General features: G+C 39.4%; 1 long non-coding RNA gene across 1 annotated transcript in view; it reads right to left on the bottom strand.

Annotated features, from left to right (window-relative positions):
• Window positions 1-1,231: 1,231 nt before the first annotated feature.
• LOC141507118 (uncharacterized) overlaps window positions 1,232-12,343 on the bottom strand; it is a 212,774-nt gene continuing 201,662 nt past the window's right edge. The window contains exons 2-3 of the long non-coding RNA XR_012474078.1: window positions 3,084-3,154; window positions 1,232-1,956 (exon numbers count right to left, since the gene is read on the bottom strand). This is a non-coding gene — a long non-coding RNA (uncharacterized LOC141507118). The remainder of the gene's footprint in view (window positions 1,957-3,083; window positions 3,155-12,343) is intronic.

The following is a 12,343-nucleotide window of genomic DNA, read 5'->3' as shown; positions in this document are numbered from 1 at the left end:
CCTTGAGGTTACAAGTGAGCAAATTAAGATTCAGAGAGAGGGAGACTTGAAATAGGTTATACAAATATTTTGGGTCAGATCCAAGTGTAGAATCCAGATCTCTTGATTCCTTTTTTAGTTCTTTTAGGATTTGTTCTTTTTGGATTTGGACACAGAAGGTCAGGGTCAGGAAGACCCAAGTTCAAATCCAGTCTCAGACATTTATTAACTGTGTGGCACTGACAAATCAATTAACCTTTTTTTGCCTTACTCTCTTCATCTATGAAAATGAACTGAAGAAGGAAATGACTAACCACTCCAGTATTTTTGTCAAGAAAACTCCAAATGGGGTCACAGAGTTAGATATGAAATGACTGAACAATGACAACAAAATATGAATAGTTTCGGAGAATAAAATCAGTCCTCACAGCATGAGATTGTTCAGAAAATCAACAGAGACAATTCATCTTAAGCATTATAATACTGTGATATAAATGTGAACAATAATTATCATTATGGACATCACAATTGTGAACTAAACACTCAGGTTCACAAACACGGTTTTACCCTAGTTCCTTATTTGTAGATCCAAATGCATTCCATGACTTGTTATTTCTACTTTCCCTACAATAGTCCTATGCATCCTTTGCTTTCCATTCACATATATGCTACCCAGGTTCAGGATCCTAGGATCTGTCACCTGAACTACTGAAATTTCTTTCTGGGAGGCCTCTTTGTCTCAGATATCTCCAATCTATCCTAAACTGCTGAGGTGACCACCCTAAAGCAAAAATCTAAGCACATTACTTGTGTTCTCAACAAATACTAGGCTCACCATTCTCTCCAGGGTCAAATAGAAAATCCTCTGTTTAGCTTTTAAAGTCCTTCATCACCTGCCCCTTTTTACCTTTCTGATCTTCTCACACTTTACAGACCCTAAAATTCAACACCACTGACCTTTTTGCTATCCCTCAAAAATGGTACTCCATCTCCTGTCTCAATTCCATTCAACTGGCTGCCCCACTGTCCATTCTTCCCTATACTTGGATTGTTTTCCCTCCTCATTTTTGCTTCCTGCTTTCCTTCAAGACTGAACTCAAAAGCTACTTTCTGCATAAAGTATCCTAATTCCTTAGCACTGTTAGTGCCTTTCTTCTGGGCTTACCTTCCATTTTTACTGTATGTATCTTTTCATGTGATCTACATATTTTCCCCCCATTAAAATATGAGCACCTTGAGGGAAGGGGCCATATTTTCCCAAAGACTTACCATAGTGCCTGGAATAAAATGTTAATTTCTTATTGATTGAGTATTATTTTAATACTATATTTAGAGGTCAACCTGACTTACAGAAAATTCACTGATACTCCTTTGTGGTTGTTGTTCATTCATGTCTGACTTTTTTGTGTCTCCATTTGGGACTTTTGACAAAGATACTGGAGTGGTTTGCCATTTCCTTTTCCAGTTCATTTTTCAGATGAAGAATCTGGGGCAAACAGGATTTAAGTGACTTGCCTAGTGTCACATACCTACTAAGTATCAGAGGCTGAATTTGAACTCAGGATGAAGAGTCATCCTGACTTCAAGCACTTCATTTTATCCTATGCATCGCCTATTTGCTTATGTTCCATTCTAGGAGTTCCTAATACATCTGCTTCCAGTGGCAGACTAAGTAGGGGATAGAAAAAGTCATTTTAGGGTAGTTTTATGTCAGCTGCAGCCCAAGATCCAAGCATGATGCCTTTATGGTCTTTGGGTCAGTGAATTACAATGCATTATGGAGTAGTGTTTATTTTATTCCAGACAAGTGACTTTTCCTTGTTCATTGAGGTTTACACAGTTCTTCTCTTAGTCCCATCATAATCCAAGTTACCCTCCAGTGCAACATAATGAAGTTCTTACCAAAGACTGTGGCTGAAATTCCTGAGCCTGTGAGGAGGAGGATGTGGGATGGCCTGGAGTTGGATAGAAGATTTCCTGAAAAGCAACAGTTTATAACTCACTGCTAAGCGGACTGGAACCAAACTTGTTAGACTTAAAAGCTCAGGATTTTTATTCCACTATGTGGGCATTCTTATGAAAAAGAAAAAAAGTATGATGCAATGGATCAAGCCCTGGGCTTGCAGTCAAAAAGACTGCAAATCCCACCCTAGACTCTTAAAACTGTGTAATTCTGAGCAAGTCACTTCACTTCTGTATATTTCACTTACCTCAACTGTAAAATGGGCATAATAATAGCCCCCTTTCCCAAGATTATTGTCTTTGTAAAATGTTATCTTACTATGCATGACTCACAATAGATGATTAATAAATACTTAATTCATTAATAAATGCTTAATTCATTGCATTCCAATCCATGGTGGAATGAACACTGGCTTTGAAGTTAAAGATAAATTCTTCCTTTGAAGTTTACGACCTAGGTGAGTTTGGGTAAATTTTTTTTTTTTTTACTTTTCTGAGTGCCAGTTAATTATTTGTAAATTGAGTGGATTGGTCTAGATGGGCTTTAAAATTCCTTCTAATCCTAGATCTGTATAGTATATAGCTCAGATCTTCTCTCCTTCCCTTTCCTCTCCCTTCCCCATTCTTCTTCTTCCTTCTCCTCCCCTCTCCTCCCCCTCCCTTCCCCCCTTTCCTTCCCTGCCCTCCCCCTTCCCTTTTCTCTCTTCTTCTCTCCTTTCCCCTTCCCTACTACCCTCTCTTCCTCTCCTTTCTGCATATAATCCTGTGAATCTGAGTTCAAGTTACATAGTGACAGCATGACAATGGACAAATTATTTAACCTTCTAGTACTCCAAGAAACTACAGAGAAAGGACCATTTCATATTGGTTAGCTACAAGTTCTGACCAGAAGCTTCCTAATTGAATTTACAAAGTCTTGTTAAAAGGGTGAAAAGGAAATCATGATATTCTATTGAACTGAGATGTTATTGGGAAGTAGACTTGAAAGATACTTTTGATGTACAAAAGCTAGGCAGAAAGCAACTGGTTTAAATATTATGCCTTTCTATATTAGACTACATCATGAGCTATGCTGATTTGTAATATTCCTTGCTACTGTCTCTGAGAAACAGTCCTGAAAAAAATTCTCCCTTATATCATACCTTGATTTGATAACAGCCATCTATGTACTGGGTCTCTCAGTCACTGGAGGAAGGATTCCACAACACAAGGACTGGAAAACAGAATCAGGAACCTAAGTTTATAACAAAGTGTTAACTCTTTGCTTCCCAAAATGAGCTTTTATTTTACTTGAATTCTCTGACATAATCCTCTTCTCTAGGCCTGCTTGGACCCCTACACCTTTCCCAGCACTGAGGCCATCTCCTTTACCCTAATATAAATTCCAGCTTTTATGGATGGTGCTAGCTATTTATCCATTTGGGAAAAAAATCCACATACAGTCTACCCCTTGGAAAATAATGTGAAATAAAATTTATCTGTCCCTTATTACCCTGAATCATGAGTTGTGAAATTATTTTTTTGAACACTAGCTCATCACGAGAGGGGAATACTCTAACCCTTCTCTTCCTTCTGAAGTCACTCTGTGACAAACCATATAAAGTACAATAAACTAGTTTATTTGTTGTTATTCAGTCAGTTTCAGTCATGTCCAGGTCTTTGCCACCTCATTTGGGGTTTTCTTAGCAAAGATACTGGAGTGATTTGCAATTTCCTTCTCCAGCTGAAACTGAGGCAAGCAGGGTTAAAAGACTTGCCCAGGGTTATATAACCTAGACTGAGGTCATATTTAAATTCATGAAGATGAGTCTTCCTCACTCCAGTTCAGGCTTTCTATGCATTTTCATGTTTCCAGTGGGAGGAAGGACTGAGGACTTTCCTTTGGCTATTTTCAGCCAGTCTCATCTAAACTACTGATCAATGAACAGTGTCTCTCTTCTCCTGACTGGGAATCATTCAATATAAAGTATCAATATGACTTCATTAGAAAGTGCTAAACTTGAAGTCATGAAGACCTAGATTCAAATCCCAGGTCTGACACTTAACTAGCTATGTGACCCTTTCTTATTTTAATAAATGTAACCTTATTATGCCACAGTTTCTTATCCACAAAATGGCAATAATAATAATAATACCTGAAGTATCTCACAGGGTGGTAGGAAATTCCGAAGAGATGATGTACACTTACACATGTTAAAATGTTTTATGAATGTCAATTATCAATAATGAAAATAAAGAAGCTTTGGACTTCATTTGGGATTTTCTTGACCTATGTATTAAAATTGTTTCTTATTCTGGAACCCAATCATCTTCTTTATAGTAAATAAGTTTATATGTAGCTTAGAAAGTAAGGAAGTAAGATTGTAAAGGGAAAACCAGAAGTAAATTGCAGACTGTAAGGAACAGTTATTTGCAAGTTGTCTCATAAATTAACTCATGCTGGGACTATGTGCTATCAAGGAAATCATGTAAGGACTGTGAGGACCCTCACCAGTAAGACCAGAGACCAAGTGTTGTTGATAACTGAGAGTATGTGGATATGTTAATTAACCCTAAGATAGCACAGAGAAAAATCAGTCGAACCTCTTCAAAACCCTATAAAAATGATACTCCAAATTTTGCCCCTTGAGCACTCTTTCATCTCCTCAGGATTCCTACTGCTCATATGCTCCCAGCTTTAAGGTTACATAAGTGACACTCTGCTATCCCTCCCTCTCCATTCTCTTCCTTGTGATGTCTGCTTCCCTCCACTATTGCATCCCCATTCCCTTCCCAATGTTGTCTATTTCTGAACCCTCTTTCCCCCCCATCCTATTTGTCTCTATATTTTCTGTGCCTTATGAAAGTGTCATCGAATTATTAATACCCACTGCCATTATAGTCTTTTCTGGGAATCAAAAAACCTGTCTCTGTCCCCAGAGGGACCACTTTGTAGTCTCATTCTCTTATTCAAACAATAATTCCATAAATTAATTAGCAATTCAGGAAGAGCATAGGGTTTGAAGTCAGAAGACATGGAATAAAATCTCAGGTCTAACATATATTACTTCTGCAACTTTGAACAAGTTCCAACATCTCTGAGACTCAGTTTCCTCTTACCTATAAAATTATATAATTATAAATAACAAGAAATAAGAGAAACTAATGGAAGGTTTTCACTTATAACTTTGAGGGGGAGGATTTCCTTTCATGTATTAAAAAGGTAAATTAAGGAAGTAATAGGAAAGTAACCCAAGGGTACACATAATAAAGGATCCCATAAAAACCTCTTCTGTCTCTCTGTTTCAAACAAAATGTCTCATTTTCTAGTCTAGGATAAATTTCTTTGATTCTTGAATCCTAATTTCTCTCTACTCATTATTTCTCTTGTTTATCCACTTAAACTGGCTAAGGCAAACTGTAGTAGATTAACTCTTCCAAGTTTTTGAGCTTTAACTCTAGGGAGAAGACAATCATTAATATGAAACTTTCTGTGCCTCCTGCCAGGTGCTGGATATGTGTTCTACTTTAACCTAGAATTGCCCATATTCTCAATGTCTATTCTCATGACTGCCATCAAACACAAGATAAAAGTTAGTGGCTATTAATTTCTTATATAGAGAATAGGAAATACAATAGCAAGAGAGGTGGAGTTTGAAAGTGTTGCTGGAGATTGGTGTTGTCAATTTAAGATTAAGATGAAAGATGAAAAGATGAAAGAACTTGCAAACAACCTTGGGGTTTTAAAACTGCTCAAGATTTATTATAAAAACCTGCAAAGTATACAGATTAAAATATTTTCTTCTCTTGGAGAAGCAGCAAGCTGTTGGTAAGCTACTTGAGGGCAGGAGAATAACAAAGGCTAGTGGAGATTTTAGTAAGAGACAGAAAAAAGTGAAAAGGAGAATAGCCAGGAGACCTAGCTAAGAGGAAAAGTGTAGACAGCAGTAAGGACTGAATTAGTCTGGCCCATGGTTCTCCAGTGGGCCTAGGCCAGGAACATGTAGCCTAATTTCACAAGAAAGAGAGAGAGATAGCCATCCTTGCAAAGGGAAGGTAGGGTGGAAAAGAAGCGAAAAAAGAAGGGTGCTTTCTTCCAGACACTGAAATGCACTTCTGAAGTGAATTGGACAAGGGTGGAGCTTGGGGAGTGGTATAGCACCTGGTTCCAGGTATTCTTCAATAGCAAGCTACATATTGGTTTTTCCTGGCCCAGGATGCTTGACCTTTAAGTCCAACATGTCATTTCCTGCCATGCTAGCAAAAGCTTGATCTATCAATGGCCAAGGTCAGGTAGACTAGAAACTGGAAGTTGGAGGAAGGGGACCAAGTCAAGGTCATGCCTGTCTTAATGAATTCACATTCAACAATGGAGTCACCTTAAACAATAGAGTTCCCTAGATAGGCATAGACTATATTTTTTCCCTCCACAAAATTTGTTTCTTATCAACATCTCCTATGTCCAAAACTCCTTGCATCAAAAGGACTGATCTGTTCAATTTGTTGCAAAGTAAATGCTTCTGGTTTCAGCAGCAGGACAGCCTTTCCTGCTGCTTGGAAGGAAAACTTGACTTGGAATTAGGAAAATTCAGCTTCTTGAGTTCAAATCAGGCCTCAGATACTTAGTACCTGGGTGACTCTGAGCAATTCATTTAACTCTATAAAATGAACTTGAAAAAGAAAGGGCAAGCCATTTCAGTATCTTTGCCAAGAAAATTCAGATAAGCCTGAAAAACATTTTTCTCAATTCTGAGTAAGAAGAAAGGTTAAAGGACATCCCATTTATTACCATTGTGTACAACAGGATCACAGCAAGGCAAAGACATGACCTTATCAGCCCAGGGAAGCCTTTGACCAGTAGCCGTCTGAGTCTTTATGATGGGTACAAAACCCTGACTGTGCAAAGTGTGCATGATATCCTAACTTTCCACCTCTTTTCCTCTTAATTCCTTGAGAAAACCTTGGTTTCTTTTTTTAAGTATTTATTTATTTACACATTACTAAAATAGTCTTGTAAAAGTAAAAATAATTCCCTCTCCCTCCACAAAGATAGAGAAGCCTCATGAAAAAGTAAAGTGAGAGAAAAAAGAAAAAAATTGTACTTCAATTTGTGTTCAGATCCCACCAGTTCTGTCTCTGAGATGGATCAAATTCTTTATCATAAGTCCATCAGAGAAGTTGCTTCAATATTTTTTCCCATAGTTGCTATTGCTAACTGTATTTCCCTCCATCTATTCCTCCCTACTCCTATTTATTCCATTCTCTCTCTCCTTTCACTTTGTCCCTCATCAAAAGTGTATTGTGGTGGTGGGGGGGCAGAACCAAGATGGTAGCAAGAGCAGATCATGTCGTAGGCACTCTCTCACAAATCTTCGAAACAAAAGACTTTAAATTTTTGAGAGACAGAACCCACAGAGGGACTCAGTGAGGCAGTTCCCCTACTCAGGGTAACCTGGAAAAGAGCAGAAAGGCTCTGCTCCCCGGGGTTGGAGAGGTGGCCCGCCAGAGGGGTGGCCCGCCAGAGCGAAAGAACTTCAGCCTCCCGGAGGCAGCTCCAGGGCACTGGGAGCTGCAGTTCACAGCAGCAGGGGAATTTCCTGAGCTACACCCCGGGGAGCACCAGGCATAAATTGGGGGAACAGCTGGGGGACCTCTGCCAGAGCGAGCTCGTGAAGTCCAGCCCTCAGGGCACACAGCAAGCAGCTTGGCCAAGGCAGTCCAGATCCAGGAAACAGAAACAGGTAGAACCAGTAAGCAGGAGCCCCCAGGACATAAGCCCATTGAACCTAGGGAGGGGAGTGAAGAGAGAGAGAGAGAGAGAGAGAGAGAGAGAGAGAGAGAGAGAGAGACTGCTGAGCTCTGTCCTCTGACCCTGGAACAGGACTCTGGGGCTCTGAACACATTCAGATCCTGATCGCAGTCTAGGCCCCCCCAATAGAACAGCAGCACCCCCCCACCTCAGCCCTGTAGCAGAGGGGGGCCCTTATGGTTATTCACAGACCAGGAGAGAGGACAGAGCCTCACACACTGAGACCCTTGTGGGAGTGTCCCAAAAGCTCAGGAAGCACCCCAAAAACAGGCTTAGGCTGGGAAAATGAGCAAGCAGAGAAAAAAGAGGAACACCATTGAGAACTACATTATCTATGACCCCAAGAAGGATCAATATACTCAGTCTGAAGATGAAGAAACACAAGTTCCTGCATCTAAAGACTCCAAGAAAAACAGAAATTGGGATAAGGCTATGACAGAGCTCAAAAAAGACTTTGAAAAACAAATGAGGGAATTAGAAGAAAAACTGGGGAAAGAAATGAGAGAGATGCAGGAAAAACATGAAAATGAAGTCAGCAGCCTAGTCAAGGAAATCCAAAAAAATGCTGAAGAAACTAGGAAGCTAAAAACCAGCTTAGGTCAAATGGATAAAATAGTTCAAAAAGTAATTGAGGAGAAGAATGTTTTAAAAAGCAAAATTGGCCAGATGGAAAAAGAGGTAAGAAAACTCTCTGAGGAAAAAAAAAATCCTCCAGACAAAGAATAGAACTCAGGGAGATTGATGAATTTATGAGAAATCAGGACTCATTACTTCAAAATCAAAAAAAAATGAAAAATTAGAATAAAATGTGAAAAATCTCATTGAAAAAAACAAGTGATATGGAAAACAGATTTAGGAAAGATAATTTAAAAATTACTGGAATACCTGAAAGTCATGACCAGGAAAAAAGCCTTGACATCATTTTCAAAGAATTAATTAATATAGGAAAATTGCCCTGATATCCTAGAAGCAGAAGGCAAAATAGAAATAGAGAGAATCCACCTATCCCCCCAAGAAAGAGATCCCAAAAAACCAACCTCTAGAAATATTATAGCCAAGTTCCAGAATTGCCAAGTCAAAGAGAAAATATTACAAGCAGCCAGAAGAACACAATTCAAGTATCATGGAGCTACAGTCAGGATCACACAGGACTTAGCAGCAACTATATTGGAAGCTCGTAGGGCTTGGAATATAATATACTGGAAAGCAAAAGAGCTTAGAATGCAACCAAGAATCAACTACCCAGCAAAAATGAATGTCCTCTTCCAGGGAAAAAGATGAACTTTCAATGAACCAGGGGAGTTTCAAATGTTCCTTTTGGAATGGCCAGAGCTGAATAGAAGGTATGATCTTCAGATACAGGACTCAGGTGAAGCATAGAGATTGGAGGAGAAGGGGAAAATATGAGGGACTTAACGATGATGAACTGCATGTATTCCTGCATAGAAAAATAACACTGATAATACTTATATGAACTTGCTCAAATAACAGAGCAGGTAGAAGGAGCTTTTATAGCTGAAACACAGAAGAAAGCTGAATTTGAAGATAAAAATAATGTAAAAATGGAGTCAATAGAAAAAAGGGAAATGTAATGGGAGAAAGAAAAAGGAGAGGGGGAATAGGCCAAGATATTTCATATAATAAGATTTTTCTTTATTACAATGAACTATTGCAATTATATGGAGGGGGGGAAGACAAAGGGGAATGAGGGAATCTTTGCTCTCATCAGAGGTGGCTAGGAGAAGAAACAGCATATATACTCAATGAGGTATAGGCATCTGGAGTAAGAAGGAGGGGGGAACAGGGGGAAGGGGGGGTGATGTGAGTGATGGAGGAGAGGATGGACCACGGGGGGAGAGTGGTCAGATAGAACACATTTTCTTTTTTACTTCTTGCAAGGGGCTGGGATTGGATGGCCTGGCTGGGACCATAGGACCAGGTGGAGACTGGGCCTAAGGGGTGGTAGGGGGGCTCTGGGCCTCTTGTTCTCAGGACCAGGGATCTGTCTGCTGTGCTACTCAGCTACCCTACAGCAGAGTCAGAGTGAAAGGAAAGAGAAAATATAATACATGGTAGTAGAGAAATACAAAAGGAGGGAGTTGCGATCAGCAATGGCAACGGCAGAAAAATATGGAAGTAACTTTTGCGATGGACTTAACATAAAGAATGTGATCCACCCATGACAGAGTTGTTGGTGTTGGAACAAAGACTGAAACACATTTATTATTATTATTATTTGGGGGGGTGCAGGGCAAATGGGGCTGGGTGGCCTTCCTGGGGCTGCATAGCAGGGTGATCATTGGGTGTCTGAGGCTGGATTTGGACCCGGGTGCTCCTGGCTCAAGGGCCAATGCTCTGTCTGCCATCCAGTCACCCCTACTATTATTGCTATTTTATTTTATTTTGGGTCTTTTTTATTTTTTGGTTTTTGCAGGGCAGTGGGGTTGGGGTGGCTTGCATGTCACATGGCTGGGTGATTGTTGGGTGTATGGGGCTGGATATGGGCTTGGGTGCTCCTGGCTCCAGGGCTGGTGCTCCGTTCATTGTGCCACCTGGCCATACCTACAATTATTACTATTATTTTTTAATTTTAATTTTTTTATTTTATCGCTCAAGTGAGTCTATATTTTGGGGGGAGGGGGTATTTTGTTTACTCTTAAACAAGAATATTTTATTAATGTATAAAAACCATTATTTTTACAAAATGAGAATAAATAAATATTAAATATTTAAAAAAGTATATTGTGGGACAGCTAAGCAATGCAGTCCATGGAACACTGGCCCTAGAACCAGGAGAACCTGAACCCAAATCTAGCCTCAGACACCTAACAACTACCCAGCTGTGTGACCCCCACAAGTCATCCAACCCCAACTGTCTTGCAAAAAAAAAAGTGTGTTGTATCTGATTACTCTCTCCTATGATCTTACCTCTCCTCTATCATCTACACCACCCCCTCCCCTTCCTCTGTCCCCCTTTTCCCATCCACTTCCTCTCCTCTTTCCTCTCAGGTAAGAAAGAATCCTATACCCCGTTGAGTGTGAATGTTGTTTCCTCTCTGAGCCATTTCCAATGAGAATGAAGGCTCAATCATTCCCCCTTATCTTCCCCCCTTTCCACTCCATTGGGAAAGCTTTCTCTTGACTCTTTTACATGAAATATCTTAGCCCATTCTACCTTTCCTTTCCATTTCTCCCAGTACATTCCTTTTTCAGCCTTTGACTCCATCTTTATGATATATTATAATTTCATATTTCACTCTCTCTTTTGCCTTGTCTATATATGCTCCTTCTAACTTCTTTAATAAATGAGAAGGTTCAAATGAGTTATCAGTATCATCTTCCCATGTGGGAATGCAAATACTTCAACATCATTAATTCCCTCATAATTTGCCCTTCCCATTAACCCTTTCTATACTTCACCTGAGTGACCACTTGGAGATCCAACTTTCTGTTCAGTTCTGGTCACTTCAACGGTAGAGTTTGAAATTCCCATATTTAATTGAAAACCCATCTTTTCCCCTGAAAGAGGGTGTTCAGCTTTGCTGTATAGCTGATTCTCAATTGTAATCCAAGCTCTTTTTTCTTCCAGAATATCATATTCTAAATCCTACAAGCTGTTAATGTAGACACTGCTAAGATCTGTATACTCCTGACTGTATTGCCATGATATTTGAATTGTTGCTTTCTGACTGCTTGTAATATTTTCTCCTTGACTTGGGAGTTCTGGAATTTGATTATAATATTCCTGGGAGGTTTTTTTTTGGGGGGGGGAGATCTCTTTCAGGAGGTGATTGGTAGATTCCCTCAATTTCTATCTTACTCTCTGCTTTTAGGATATCAGATTAATTTTGTTTGATTATTTCTTGAAAATGAAGTCTAGGCTCTTTTCTTGGTTGTGACTTTCAGGTAGCCCAATAATTTTTAAATTATTTCTCCTGGATTTGTTTTCTAGGTTAGTTGATTTTCCAGAGAGATATTTAACATTTTCTTCTATTTCATTCTTTTGGTTTTGTTTTAATGTTTATTGATTTCTCACAAAATCATTAGCTTTCTGTAGCTCCATTTTGCATTTGAAGGAGTTGCTTTCTTCAGACACTTTCTTATCTCCTTTTCCATCTGATCAGTTCTGCTTTTTAAGGCATTCTTCTGCTCATTGACCTTTTATAAACATGTTTTCTTTGATATTTTTTGTTATCTCCTTCATCAAGCTGCTGACTTGGTATTCATGATTCTCCTGCATCATTCTCATTTCTCTTCCCAATTTTTCCTCTCCCTCCCTTACTTGAGCTGTTCCACAGTCTAAGATCAATTCCTTTTTTCCTTGGAGGCTTTGGATACAGAAACTTTGACTTTGTCATCTTCTGAGTGTGTAGTTTGATCCTTCATGGGACCAAAGTAATTATCTATGGTCAGATTCTTTTTTATCTGTTTACTCATTTCCTCAAGTTATGACCTGCTTTAACATGCATCTCAAACTTTTGAGTATTTTTGAGACAGCCCTCCCCCCCAAGGACCTCAATTCTTTCAAGGTCTTCTGAGAGACTCTGACTGTTTTCCTGGCCTGTGCTCTGGTCTGCACATGACCACAAGCACTCCCCTATGCCCTGGAGCTGT

Source organism: Macrotis lagotis, chromosome 1, assembly GCF_037893015.1.
Source record: "Macrotis lagotis isolate mMagLag1 chromosome 1, bilby.v1.9.chrom.fasta, whole genome shotgun sequence".
NCBI classification, from domain to species: Eukaryota; Metazoa; Chordata; class Mammalia; order Peramelemorphia; family Peramelidae; genus Macrotis; species Macrotis lagotis.
This window is presented reverse-complemented; position numbering and strand designations above follow the sequence as displayed.